Source organism: Chiloscyllium punctatum, chromosome 25, assembly GCF_047496795.1.
Source record: "Chiloscyllium punctatum isolate Juve2018m chromosome 25, sChiPun1.3, whole genome shotgun sequence".
NCBI lineage: Eukaryota > Metazoa > Chordata > Chondrichthyes > Orectolobiformes > Hemiscylliidae > Chiloscyllium > Chiloscyllium punctatum.
The window spans coordinates 12906854-12922476 of NC_092763.1; the positions used below are offsets into that span (position 1 = coordinate 12906854).

General features: G+C 42.4%; 1 protein-coding gene across 3 annotated transcripts in view; it reads right to left on the bottom strand.

Moving 5' to 3' along the window:
* Nucleotides 1-15623, bottom strand: part of elf1 (E74-like ETS transcription factor 1) — a 269537-nt gene that overhangs the window by 202530 nt on the left and 51384 nt on the right. The window contains exon 1 of one of the 3 annotated variants that reach the window (XM_072594688.1): nucleotides 13985-14162. The exons of the other annotated variants lie outside the window; for them this stretch is intronic. The gene's annotated coding sequence lies outside the window, so the exon portion shown is untranslated. Of the gene's footprint in view, nucleotides 1-13984; nucleotides 14163-15623 lie in introns of those variants that run through there. 3 annotated transcript variants of the gene reach the window in all.

Here is a 15623-nt window from a genome sequence, read left to right on the forward strand (position 1 = left end):
TACTATTCCATTCAGGCTACTCTGCCAAAGTGATGAACGGTGTCATTAACAGTGCTATCAAGTAACATTTAGCAATAATCTCCTCTCAGAGGCTCAGTTTGGTTTTACTAGGGCCACTCAGATCTTGATTTTGTTTTAGCATTGGTGCAAAGATGGAGAATGACTGGTGCTGACATCAAGACTGCAGTTGACTGACTGTGGCATTGACAAGCCCGGGCAAAACTAGAGAGTTAATAGCAATTAGGGAAAACTCTTTGCTGGTTGTTGTCATACCTGACACACAGGAGGCTGTTTGTGGTGGTTAGAGGTCAGTCATTTTAACTCCAGGCCATTTCTGTAGGAGCTCCACAGCAGGGTGCCCTAGGCCATCCTAAGTTGCCTAAGGTGTCAATGACCTTTGCTCCATCATTAAGATCAGGAGTGTGCTGATCACTTATGATTGGACAATATTCAATAGTGTGACTCCCAAATACTAAAGGAGTCCACCCCCAATATGACAAGGAAAATATCCAGACTTGGGTGCTAGATGGCAGGTAACTTTCACATCATACGAGTGTCAGGCTTTGACCATCCCAATGAAAGGGACACAATTACTGTCTCTAGATATTCAATAGTAGCACCATCACCGAGGTCTTCCACTCTCAACATCTTGGAGATTACCATTGACAAGAAACTGAACTGGATGAGCCATATACATACAAGTAGCAGTTACAAGCACAGGTCAGAGGCGTGGAATTCTGGTGGGAAGGAAATCACCTCCTAACCCTCAAAGCCAAATTCACTATCTACAAAGTACAAGACAGGAATGTGATGAATACTCGTTAATTGGCTGAATGTTGTTGAAGCTGCACCCACTCAGGTTTGTCACTATCCAGGAGAAAGTTCAATTGACAGTCCATTCACCACCTTCAAACTTTATCCCCTTCACCACCATCAGTGTACTGTCTTGTAAGATGCACAGCAGAAACTCACCACGCCTTCTTTAACAACACCTTCCACACCGATGATTTTACCGCCTTGAACAGAAATGGCAGCAGATACATAGGAACATTATCTCTTGCAATTCCCTCAAGCCATACACCGTACGGATTGAGAACTATAGCACTTTTCCTTCGCTGTTGCTGAAACCTGGAACTCCTTCCCTAACATTGTGGGTGTCCCTACCATGTGGTCTGCAGCGGTTCAAGGTGACAGCTCACCACCACCTTCTCAAGGGCAATTAGGGCTGGGTCAGCCAGAAACACCCACTCCCGTAAACTTATAGATAAAAATACATTGTAAATGTAGTCACTCACGCCAAAATCAATAATGAAACAGGAAGTTTGAGTACAGTTCAATTCCACAGAAACACTGATAATAACCACCAGACAGTATTTAAAAGAGAAGTTGTTTAAGGGTTAAGAATCGTGCAGGGCCCTAGAGTTAATTCGCATTTCTCTTTTCCATTGTTAACAAATATCCAAATTCAATTGCAATTTAGGCTGAAAGTAGTTCATTATATTTTTACTAAAGAGCTCATTTGAAGTGTAGACAGAAGCCAGTTGAAATATTTGGCTCCTCTCAGCTATACTGGAGAACTATGGTCAGGGGCTTCCTCCAAAAATTGCAACTCAGTCATGACACAGGCTGCTTTTCCTACCACAGGATGTGCATTGCATTCTAGAGAAGGCCTCTGCTGGGCTGTAGGCGGAAGACTGTGGCTTATCTGTGTCTAACAGGCCAAAAAATAAATTACAGAAGCACAGAAGTGAGCAAACACCTTTATCAGTAATATTTTGCAAAGTCTGAATTAATATTACCACAAAGTGTCCATGTGTTTTGTTGCAAACAGAAAAGACAGATGAGAAAAATGTTTTTATTAACATATCCATAATTACACTGTAATACAGAGGCTTCTTGCTGATCCCAAAAATACTACTTCAACACAGCCTCCGGAAAATGATCGCACTGAATAGCGGTAATCCTCTCAGCCTCAATCTTCCATAATCCCACATCACAGATCCCTCACTAAAGATCCTCAGACAGCACTTTCTAAATCCACAATCACTTTCATCTCGAAGGACAAAGGAAAACCACCACCTACAAGTTCCCCTCCATGCCACTCATTATCCTGACTTGGAAATGTATCGGCCCTCCTTCATTATATTCCCTCCCGAATGACATTGTGGGTCCACCTTCAGCGTATGAACTGCAGCGGTTTAAAGAAGCTGATTACCACCACCTTCTCAAAGGCCGTTAGGGACAGGCAATAAAATGCTAGCCCAGTCAACAATGCCCATATCCCATGGGTGAATTCAAGAAAAATGAATCCAGTTGTTTTTTCCAGATTCTGATCAACAACAATAATAATTACCACATCAAGGTCAGGAATGCCTGTGTTGAGGAAAGCTATTCTGCCTAATCTCGCCATGCTGTCTATCATAAATCTTGAACAAGTGGAATGGCAATTGATCAATTGCCCTGATACATCCACTTAAGGTGAGGTGCTCCATTTTCTACCACATCTTACTCTGAAATAGCATAGTGTGCAAGGGACATTACTGCAACAGAATGGGATGTCCTGATCATCTTTTCTCAATCAATAAAAGCAATATACAGAGGCAGGAGGAGCAGAGGTAAAATGCAAAGCAATAGCATTCTCACCGTTTTCAATCAATGTACCCCATTAGAGTCCTCCCTCCCACAATACTAGTGCAAATGGTTTCCAAATTTCACGTCAGGCATCCCTTGAATGACACGTTGCTGACTTACTGCTAGTTCAGTGGCAGAGCTTTGACCTGCAGGACTTACCCCACCAGCGAAGACAGACTTGGGTTGGGTGAGGGTCAAACTGCTATCTTGGAAGCAGGGAGCAAACAACGACTAACTCAGAATTTAACCACCTTTCAAAATTTGATGTCGACGACCTTTCCTGAGGTTAGGCTGAGAGAGAGTTTCTTACACTCCACAGGTTAGCCAGTGGGCCCTCCCAAACTAAAGATGCCTGGAGATATCAAGGATCAGCTAAAAGGGAAAACTGTTGAGCTTCGCTGCATTTGTGCAAGTTCTGAGGAGCATCCCTCAGAACCAGACATATCAAAAAAGGTGCTGCCCTGTGATTCATGACAAAAAAAACCTGAACAACTAAAGGAATGAAACAAAATGGGAACAAAGTGTCAGAAAGAGTCCAGTTAATTCACAACATTTGTCTCAGTCATTTCCATTCACAGATATAGATGTTTGGTTCCAATCGAGAGGCAGAGGAAGGTATTTCAGATGGAATTCACAGATCTGGGAAACCTCAGGTAATATAGAGATAGCAACACTCTCTCCCTTTCCGAAGATGAACCACAGCATTCAGGTATGTACATGTCGGTGTGCCTGGTGCCGTGCAGCGCAGGATTACAAAAACAACACCCAGTCTCACCAAGCTGAGGCATGTTGCCAGCTTGGCATTTTTTCTGAATTCTTCCTCAAATTCCAAACATTCGGCAAACATTCGGATCTGCCAGCATTCATATCTCAGGAGGGTCCCACTGCGCACGCAGAAAACGTTGAGTCTCTGTGTACACAGTGAAGTCAGCTCGCCCTCTCTTCTGGGAAATTGTTGAGCCTCACCATGGGACACCTCATGGCTCAGGGTGGGGGGTCTATAAATAAATTGCAAACAGACCACCTTAATACCAGGAGTGACAGGTGCACTATCCACCGAAACTGAGAGGTGTATTTCCTCATACAGACTCAGGTCTGTCCCAGAAAGAACTCTAATTAGACTTGTCAAGAGGTTAGAATACTAGAGATGAGTGGGGAAGTGGGAGGTTGGAAGGGTGGATGTAGTGAAAGAAGACAAGTGGTCAGCACGCTCAAGGTTCTTCATAACACTTCCAAAGGCTTGTGATTAACCCATCGCATAGACTTACAAAATGGGAGCATCAGTAAGCCATTCAGTACCTTGAGCCTACGCCAATGTTTAACAGATCAGCTTGTGTTGCGAATTCCACTTTGATGTGGAAGTGGCAGTGTTGGACCGGGTTGGACAAAATTAAAAATCACATAACACCAGGATATAGTCCAACAGGTTTATTTGGAAGTACAAGCTTTTGAAGTGCTGCTCCTTCGTCAGGTAGCTGTGGAGCAGGATACACAGAATTTATAGTAAAAGATCAGTGTCATATAACTGATGTATTGAAAAAACGTAGATTGCTGTTAAGTCTTTAATTGCTTAGAATGGGTTGCAGGTTTTGATTCATTGATACCTAAATCCCAGATCTTCTTTCAAGTCACAGTCCCAAGATAATTTAAGTTTTTTTTTCTCGTCAATGTACCAAGCCTCGGGACATCATTGCCTGCAGCATATGAGACAGACAACACTGGCCGAGTCACATGCTACCTACCGCGTAGATGGTGGGTGATGTCCCCACGTGTAATGGTGGTATCTATATTGACACTCTGACACGTCTTGCAGAGGTTGACATGACAGGGTTATGTGGTTGATGTTGTCCTGAAGGTTGGGCAGTTTGCTGTGAACAATGATCTGTTTAAGGTTGGGCATTTGTTTAAGTTATCTCAGGAATGTGACTTGACAGAGGTTCTGGGATTTACATATTTATGAATTGAAACCTGCAACCCCACTCTAAGTGATTAGAGACTTAACAGCAATCCAGGTTTGTTCAATACATCACATGAGTTGTATAATACTTCAATCTTTTACTATAAATACTGTGTCTTATGATCCTGTCCCACTAGCTACCTGACGAAGGAGCAGTGCTCCGAAAGCTTATACATCCAAATAAACTGGCTGGACTGCAACCTGGTGTTGTGAGATTTTTAACATTGTCCACCAACCTTCAATGACCTTCGATTCCCTTGCCTCATAAGAATCTACTTCTGCCTTAAAAAGTATTTTAATGATCCCACCTCTACTGCCTGCTGGGAGGAATAAAAGTAATGTTCTGCTCATGTCAGTCCTAAAAAGGACAACCTCTACGTTTTAAAACTGGGCTTCTTGGTTTTGGACTCGCTCACAAGTAGGGCAATCCTTTCCATGTCCTTGCCTTGTAAAGGCCAGTCAGGACTGTACACACTTCAATCGGGACGTCAACTTAATGATCTCGGTCTATCCCCCATTGCCCCTCAACACCTCCACGGTCACCACCATTTGTGAATCCTCCTCATGATCTATCAACATTGCAAAATGGAATCCTCACCAGTGAGATTCACCTTCTTAGGAAGGGGCAGCAGAGGAGATAAACAGGACAATACACCTTTTCCTAGAAAAAGGAAAAGCTGACAGTGTCCTGAAAGGCCAAGGTGATGTTTTCACCACCTGCAGTAGAATATTAGATGCACAATCGTAACGCTCCAGTCAGATAAATGAAAGACTCGTGACCCTTCACACTCAGCTGGGTCGTAACCAGGATGTCACTGGCATCAGCATTTTTGCCTGACCCTGGACTCTGATGCTAAGTCAAAGTTCTGTTCTGACATTAGAGCAGTTCCCATTCCCATCCCAAACTAAAGAAAAGAGCATTTTCCAGGGGTTCTTTCATGTGAAGGTTGACTGTGCCACTGATGTCTGGAGTGAAACAGAATCACAACGTTTGGACAGAAGGAAGCCATTTGGCCTACCATGCACATGCCATACATGAACTCGTCATATCTTCAAGATCTCCAGTCCAGAGTAGTAGATCAAAGGAATTCAGCTATAATAGCTTCCTATGCCCTCGAACCAGTGGGTTTAAGCATCATAGACACCAGGTCCAGACAGATGAAAACAATGCTAAAACATGATCTGCAAAAAATATCAATTGCCTTTACTGTGAGACAGAACAACCCAAAGTTTACAACTGAGGGAGCCAACATTTTCACAGCTTAAAGCCAAAATCCAGAAGAGAGAAGGCCATGCGGTGGGATGAAGAAGCACAAGAGAAATTCAACAATATGTTGGTCAATATGGAAATTAAAATACCTGCATTTTTAAAAACAGGCAGGGCCATCTGTAGACTAAATCCAAATGGGCATACCTTCCTTTGCTCACAGGAAGGGGGTTGTCTTTTTAAAGGGGAATGATACCATCTATTAACGCGGTCAAGAACATTTTCAACAGCACCTCAGCTGTGAATCCACAAGAAGCAGCTGATACTTTCCAGGCCTATCCCTCATTGCTCTGCGATGCAAGTGGGAAATGGCAGTAAATGGGAGGCCCGCAATAGCAACAAAATGGATGCAAAACAATACAAGCTTCAGCCTTGACAGTATTCCAGCTGAGATCTTGAAAGCTGGTGGGCTTTTGCTCATGGACTTGGAATGAAAGTGAACTAGCTCCCTTGACTTCAGCAATGTGACCACTGTAACAATGTTCACAAGGGGCAATAAATCATATTTCAGAAATTAATCATATTTCAGAGACAGTTTGACTTTACGTTTACCATAGGAATCTCTGCCATGCTATTACATGACAAGCCCAGAAAAAAATGTCAAGAACACCTAATTAAACTATTTGACTCAATAAATGCAAAGTTCTGTTGATTGTGCTCCAAAAGGTAAGAGTCACGGTCCTGCAACAGCTTCACAATGATACAATTGGAACGGTCCTAAAATTGAACATTTGAAATAGATGTCTTCAGAACCTGAACCAGGGACAAGGAAAACTGCATGATAGAGCCCAGATCATTTACAAGCTACACTGCCTATTCATCTCATCAAAAGGCCAACCGCGCTCTGGTATGAGTACTATGTACCACCTAGATGGAAAACTCCCCAATCTCTGTTCCAAAACTACAGTGAGCACCATAGACATTCGTGATCCACAGTTTGCAGGAGGACTCCAGTGTCATGCCCACTCCCAACAGCTTCGGATGTCACCCTCAATGTGTGCAATTCTGCGTACAAAAGCGACTTGGTCTGTCCTTGAATGTTGCCAAACTAAAACTATCAACCTAGATAAACAGCATTCAAGCAAAACTCTTGAAAAATCAACTATGGTGGACTGAATATGAAAAGCATCTCATCCACGAGGTCCTGCGTTAGTCTCAAATGGCTAATGCTGTCAGGGAACAAGAAAGAAAACAAGTATCTCTCTCAGGCCAATAGAATAAAGGGATCTTAATGGCTGAAGCATTGTGTCATAAAGATGTACATGTTTCTGAAACTCACGCAACAAATAAGTTCCAGTGAAGGAACGGACGTATTTAACTTAAAAATGCCTGCTGAATAGTCCAATGCAAATCAAGTTTGGACACAATATTAATATGGTGTACATAATTTCATTTCATGTAAGAGATCTGCCTTCTCCTGAACATTATTGCAGTTCAGAGATAGCCTAATATTAGCACTAGCGACAAGTGCAAGGAAAAGAATTATTTTATATGGCCATGTCATTCAGCTGCAAACAATCTTACTTGGACTTTGGTACCATTATAACATGTACCGTCACTCAGCTAACATGTCAAGAAATATTTCAAACAAAACTCAGTCAAGTTCTTCTGAATGGGCTTTTCCATTTACAGTTCCTCTTTAAAATTATTTGTCAAGTTATCTTCCCCCGTCAAGTACACAAAAAAAAGTACACCAACTTGAAATGAACTGTTGTTCATTTGACTGAAAGGGGTTGTTTTGTGCTCCTTTATCTAGTATGGTGTGTCTCTTTATACTTAACTGAGAAATTGGTCATTATTTATCACAGGTCTTATTTAAACAGCACCATCTCACATCTCTCCCTCTGCTGACTGTACAGAGTTTACTGCATACCAAGGATCCAAGCTCACAGCAGAGCTGTGGCCTCTTAAAAGAAAATGCTACATGCCTGTCAGATCTGCTCACCACATCTAACAGCATCACACTCACACGATGGCTGATCAAATCATTTCGGATATAAAAACAGATCAACTCAACCACCCGCAGCAACATCCTGCCAATGGCACAAGGACACATCACAAACCACCAGACAGCTCAGCATCATAACTGGAAACAACGACGGCAGCCACAGGAGAGACCGAACATTCGCTCAACAGTAGGGTTTGTAGCAGGTGTTTACTGTTCATCCCCTGTGAAATTCTCAGGGCTCAGAATTCCTTCTGTGTGCTCAAACAAGTACAGTGCATCAAAAGAAGGTGTTGCACAATAAGCAAAGCATGTCAAAGATGTCCACTTAAAGGCCCACCTCAGCCACATTTCTGAAATAACTCAGCATTTCACTTGCAACCAATCTCTTCGCTGTTCAGTGTCGGCAGACAGCAAAATAATTTTTTGCAGAGCAAGATCTCACAAAGGAGGTAAACAGCAGCTTGCGACTCCACTGTGTTTCTCAACGTACAGGAAATTTCCCAACTTTTTCGGCACAGAGGACGGAAAACGAGGGACAACGAACAGGAGGGAAAAAGGAATTGGGTGTCTGCCATGCAGAACACCCACATCCTGTCCACAAACTGACCCCAAGCTTCCAGTTGCCTGCCACTTCAACACACCACCATGCTCACCAGACAATATTTAAGACCATAAGACATAGGAGCAGAAATAAAGCCATTCAGGACATTGAATGATGGAGCAGACTCAACCATGGCTGAGAAGTTTCTCAACCCCATTCTCCTGCCTTCTTCCCAGAACTCTTGATCCCCTTGACTATCAAGAACCTTTCTCTCAGTCTGAAATATACTCATTGACCTGGCCTTCACAGCTTTCTGTGGCAGTGAATTCCACAGTTTCACCACTCTCTGGCTGAACAGGTTTCTCCATATCTCCGTTCTAAAAAGCTGTGCCCTTGGGTCCTACTCTTTCCTACCAATGGAAACATCTTCCCAATGTCTACCCTGTCCAGGCCATTCAGTATTCTGTATGTTTCAATTAGGTCCCCCCCCCCCTCATCCTTCTGATTTCCATTGAGTATAAACCCATAGTCCTCAAACATTCTTCATATGTTAAGATTTTCATTCCTGGGACCATTCTTGTGAACCTCCTCTGAACATGCTCCAGGGGCCAGTACATCCTTCCTGAGGTATGGAGCACAATACTCCAAATGTGGTCTGGTCAGCACCTTATAGGGCCTCAGAAGTACATCCCTGCTTTTATATTCAAGTCCTCACAAAATTAATGTTATCATTGTATTTGCCTTCCTAACCACTGACTCAACCTGCAAGTTTTCAATGAGTATCCTGGACTAGAACTCCCAAGCCTCTTTGCACCTCAGACTTCTGAATTTTCTCCCCATTTGGTTTCTCCCCCTCTATTCTTCCTACCAAAATACATGACCTCACACTTTTCCCATGTTGTACTCCATCTGCCACTTCTTTGCCCAGTCTACTAACCTGCCCAAATCCTTTTGCAGCCTCCTTGCCTCCTCAATGTTACCTGTCCCTGTACTTATCTTTGTGTAGTCTGCAAACTTAGCCAGAATGCCCTCAGTTCCTTCATCTAGATTGTTAATGTAAAGTTGTAGTGAAAAGTTGCAGTCCCAGCACTGAGCCTTGTGGACCACCACTTGACACTGACTGCCATCCAAAGAAGGACCCTTTCATCCCCACCTCTGCTTTCTGTCAGACAGCCAAGCTTCTATCCCTTATTGTACTCAGTAGTCTCCTGTGTGGCACCTTGTCAAAAGCATTCCTGAAGTCCAGGTTGATATCATCCATCAGCTCGCCTTTGTCTAACCTGCTTCCGCAAAGAATTCTATCAGATTTGTCAGGCATGACCTCCCCTTGGTGAAATCATGCTGACTTTGCCATTTTATCATATACTTCCAAGTATTCAGAAATCTCATCCTTCGCAATGGATTCCAGGATCTTACCCATGTCTGAGGTTAGGCTAATCAGTCTGTAATTATGTCTTTTGCCTTACTCCATTTTTAAAACAGGGCTGTTATGTTAGCAATTTTCCAGTCCTCAGAGATCACCACTAATGCCTCCACTATCTCTTCAGCTATCTCCCTTTGAACACTGGGGTGTAGTCCATCTAGTCCAGTGATTTATCAACCTTCAGGCTATTCGGGTTTTCTGACACCATCTTCTTGGTAATGGCCACCATACCTCAGGTCTGCCCCTTTATGCTCTTGAATGTTTGGATATTACACATGCTGTCCAACATGAAGACCGATGGGAAGTAATATTTTGGTTTCTCAGTGATTTCCTTGTCCCCCACTACTGTCTCAGCTTAGTGCTCCAGCAAGGCTCAGTGCGGGCTTTAAGAACAACATCTTACTTTCTGTTGGGAAGACGCTGCAGTCTTTTGGACTCAATTTCCAGTTCATTAATTTTAGGGCCTAACCACCTTCTCCCATGTCCTTTACACATCTTCATATCCCAGGTCATCATGACATTGGCTGCTTTCAGTAAACCCAACTCATTTTCATCTACTCAGTGTAACCATTATCAGCTTTTGTTTATCTCTGACACACTATTTCCGTTCCTTTGCTTGCTTGTGTTTCTCTTGCTCTGGACTGGATCTCCACTTATCTTCCCACTCCTTGACCCCCTCACTAATGTCATCAGTATACATACGCCACTTTTTTTCAGCTGCTACTCGTTCTGATGAAGGGTTATTGGATCCGAAACATTGCCTCCGCTTTCTCTTCACAGATGCTGCCAGATCTGCTGGGCTTCTCCAGCAATTTATGTTTTTGTTAAGGAAAATCTAGTGCTGGTTTGGAAACGGCGTGTTGAGCTTATGGCCAGAAAGCAGAGGCTTGAGGTGAGTTTTGATAGCAAAGAGGGAGGCAGAAAGGTAAGGCATCTACACAAAACATTTTAGAGGAAAGGATCAAATTGACAAAATAGGGCAGACACCAAAATGGGAAGGGGCTGAGAGTGAGGAATAGCTGATGTCAAGGACATGAAGAATACATAGCTACCCGAGTGGAAAAGGAGGCTATGTTGCAACATGTGGAACACTCTAAAGGACGCTTAGCCTCGAACTGTATTATATAGTTGAACCATAGGGTGATCAAGGAGGAGTCAATTAGTTGTGGCATTTAAGCTCTAGTAGGATAGAGGGAATTCATTGGAAATGTTTAAGAGAGTTTAAAACCTAGTGGAGAGGGGCCTATTTCAGCAGAGATGGTGCCACAAAAAAAATGACAATGCAAAGCAAGAACAGAATTGTAGTACCACACTCCCACAATTGCATCATAATCATTGTATGTGATGGATCATGAAGTCTAGTAAAACGAAAAGGAGGTTGAGAATTACAACGTTAGCCCAATTCACCCATTTGCATGGTTACTGGAAGTAAGTTTGCTCACTGAGCTGGAAGGTTCATTTTCAAGCGTTTCGTCACCATACTAGTTATCATCAGTGAGCCTCCAGTGAAGCACTTGTGGTACAGCCCACATTTTAGTTATGTGCTTAGCTTTCCTTGGATTGGTGATGCCATTTCTTACGGTGATGCCATTTCCTGTTCTTTTCCTCAGAGGGTGGTAAATGGGATTCAAGTCAATGTGTTTGTTGATAGAGTTCCGGTTGGAATGGCATGATTCTAGGAATTCTCACGTTTGTCTCCATTTGGCTTGTCTTAGGATGAATGTGTTGTCCCAGTCGAAGTAGTGTCCTTCTTCATCTGTATGTAAAGATACTAGTGGGAGTGGGTCATGTCTTTTTATGGCTAGTTGATGATGTGGTTCTGTTCGCCGAACTGGGAATTTGTCTTGCAAACGTTTCGTCCCCTGTCTAGGTGACGAAACGTTTGCAAGACAAATTCCCAGCTTGGCGAACAGAACCACAACAACAAGCACCCGAGCTACAAATCTTCTCCCAAACTTTGGCTAGTTGATGTTCATGTACCCTGGTGGCTAGTTTTCTGCCTGTTTGTCTAATGTAGTGTTTGTTACAGTCCTTGCATGGTATTTTGTAAATGACATTAGCTTTGCTCGTTGTCTGTATTGGGTCTTTCAAGTTCATTAGCTGCTGTTTTAGTGCGTTGGTGGGTTTGTGGGCTACCTTGATGCCAAGAGGTCTAAGTAGTCCGGCAGTCATTTCCGAGATGTCTGTGTTGGGGAGAGTGGTGAGAGTGTCTGGACACGTATTGTCTGTTTGTTTGGGTGTGGTGCTGAGAAATTGACGGACTGTGTTCATTGGGTACCCGTTCACTTTGAATACACTGTATTGGTGATTTTCCTCTGCTCTTCATAGTTCCTCTGCACTGCAGTGTGTGGTGGCTCGTCGAAATAATGTTCTAATGCAGATCCGTTTATGTGTGTTGTGATGATTGTTTCTGTAGTGTAAGTATTTGGTCTGTACATGTTGTTTTCCTTGTCTACTTACCCAATCCATGCCCCTCATGATTTATAAACATCTATGAGGTCACCCCTCAGCCTCTGACACTCCAGGGAAAATGGCCCCAGCCTATTCAGCCTCTCCCTGTAGCTCAAATCCTCCAACCCTGGCAACATCCTTGGAAATCTTTTCTGAACCATTCCCAGTTTCAAAATATCCTTCCAATAGAAAGGAGACCAGAATTGCATGCAATATTCCGAAAGTCGCCTAACCAATGTCCTGTACAGCCACAACATGACCTCCCAACTCCTGTGCTTAATGGTCTGACCAATAAAGGAAAGCATACTAAATATCTTCTTCCCAACATATGAGACAATAAGGAATCTATTGGCCATGGATACTGAAACATCATGTCTCACAGTGTAATGACATTCCTAGTCACTGAGTTCAGTCCTATTTTCCAGCCCAACACAGATCCAACTTTATTACAGATCTTGCGCCACCTTGTCACAAGCCGCTCACAATCCTGCCAGCACTCAATCGTAGTTTAAAAAACCATCACAACTCACAAAAGGTGGAAGTAGCGCACCAAAAAATAATAAGGTTTCCCTTTAAAAAGGTACAAATCCTGACTTCACTGGGCCCTCGATCTTCGGCACTGCGCACTTAGAACTAGGATGGACCTGATAAACTATAGGGCGGAAGGGACAGAAAAGGGGGCAGGCTTTCAGGATTGAGATCAGGATAGATATTTTGTTCAAGAATGTGCAACTTTGGAACTCCTTGCCCCAAAAGAAAGTAAGGTAATTAATTTTCTTTTAAGACTGAAGTGGATAGATTCTTACTAGACCGAAGAATCAAGAGTCATGGGAGGATTAATGGAAATATGGAATTTAGAACACAAACAGAGCAGCCATCTTATTGAATGACAAAGCAGGCTCCTGTTATGTGCACCTCTATGTCTCCCATCAATAGCATGTCCCAGTTACTGTGAAGAAGTGGCATAACTGATTCCACGCTCAGCCCGAGGCTCCCCAGCCCCAGAGATTTTCTGTTCATTTCTCAACGGCATCTCTCAAACCGAGGAAGAAATTTAGGGCCGTGAATCTTCCAGTCAGTGGATGAGCCAATTCTCCTGAATGTTGCTGCATAAATGCAAGACTTGTTTTATTTCTATTATTGTAATGGATGACAGAAATGGATTCATAAATACAAGACTCTTGAAAACTGCCAAGAAGAGTCACCAAGCTGCTTCCAAGTCCCACCCACCCTCCCCACGTGAATTTCAATGTTGATGGAATAGTTTTAATTGTTGCTTGACTACAGGAAGCTCTGGGGATTAGGTACCAGGGTTCTGTGTACCAAGAACCAAGCAAAACCTGCTGCTATGAACAATACATGGCTGAATTGCAATGCAACCTGCATTCATACTACTTAAACATAAGTCTGGGATATACCCACACTTTCTGATTATTATTTACTTCTGGCAGGAGACTGTTGCTGCATACCTTATTTATTTCTCTTACAAAGCATTTCCACTCCAGCTTGTCAGTATACCCACTTGATGTTTGCTGTAGCTGAATATTGTCTCAGGGGCTTTTAAACAAATGGAAAAAAATGGAGAACAATCTGCATTTCACATGGTGGATTTTCATTCACTTGCATGCTTCATCACAGGGTTAGAGATGACTGGCTTATATCAGCTTCACACTATAATTAGCTTGAATTGCCCATTTGAGGGAAAGATGGTGTAACTAAGAGAAAGGAGGAAAAAGTACTGACTGTAGTGAATGAGACCCTCTCACCTGGTTCACAAGCAAGGCCTGAAACGTCAGGCATCACAACATTTCCAAAGTTTCGCAACTGGTACGGCAAAGATTAGGCGGTTCTCAACAACTTACACCTCACATAGCAAAACATTCCAGGACCCTTCACAGAATACATAAACAACTCTCACAGAGTCAGGGGATGAAACGTGAGGACCGATGACCAAATGACTGATCGAAATAATGCACCTAAAAAGCAGAAACAAACAGAGGTGGGGATGAAATTAGAATTGAGGGGCTATACAACGGAATTTTATTGAGGCAGGAATCTAAAAGTACAAAAAAAAGCAAAAAACAACAGTAAAATCAAACAGAAAGATTACATATTTGCAAAAGGGAATTTGTTTTAAACCATAAATTACATTGAACAGAACTTCAGCACCAGCTTACAAATATAATTCACGAGCATAAAAAGTTTGCATTGGCTTTTAGCCATGTTCCTATGGAGATTACTAATGAATTAGTTGACACCCATTATGTTATACTGTCACCAGATTTTATTTACCAGTTAATACTATTATATACCAGCAGAAAAAAAATGCTGCTGTAAAGTCTTTTAAGTGTATGTGCACTCTCTTAATTCAATATCTCAAATTGCTTGCACCACTACCAATATCATTAACTCCACCACGATGCTATATCAATTGCCAGATGCCACACAGGCCGAGTGAGGTGAAAATATGCCATTGTGCTAGTGGGTTTGGAGAAGATTTGTAGCTCAGGCTAAGGATCTGGATGTAAGTTTGCTCACTGAACTGGAAGGTTTGTTTTCAGATGTTTCGCCACCATGCTAGGTAACATCATTAGCGAGAGTCTCCAGTGAAGCACTGGTGTTATGACCCTCTTTCTATTTATGTATTTAGGTTACCTTTGCTTGATGATGTCATTTCCTCTGGTGATCTAATTGTTCTTAAGCTGACTATGGTAAGTAGGCATTACATTTTTTTTAAAAACAACGGAAATTTTATCAAAAATCAAAAACGTATTGCCCCATTGGTTGAGGCAATGTGCCATGATCTGCTTCAACTTATTCTTTCGAATGTCGTACCATTCCCCAATCTTGCCTCATCACAGATTTTAACAAGTGCAGCACCAACTAACCAATACCTAATTCCTTTTTTTATTTTTCCCATTGCTGTTGACATCCAGTACAATTAGAATTAGACCTGTTACCTAGAGTTCTTAAATGAAAGTAAATGTCCCAGTGTGCCACATGCCATTTATTACCAATACAGCATTCAGCAAGCATTATTACATTTTTAGAGCCCAGACTCTGCAAAGCTCATGACAGCATCCCAATGCATCTACAAGATCATCAAATCCTCGGATTTATTTTGCACATTGCTGACTTTCAAGCCTATTACATTTAATGCTGAATACAAATAAACATTAACTACAATTACAGTGCAGCTACCCAAAGTTAAAAACAGTGCAGTCTCTTAGAAATTAGGGCAGGGTTCAATCAAAGCATCTGACTAAAAGGCTAATAATCATTTATTCCTCTTACTACCTATTAAAACAGGCTACATGGCACAAGAGACAACATGATACCACACTAACCAATGAAACATTTCTGCTGAAGGGGCGGAGCAGGGTGAAGGCAGGAAACTCAAAACAG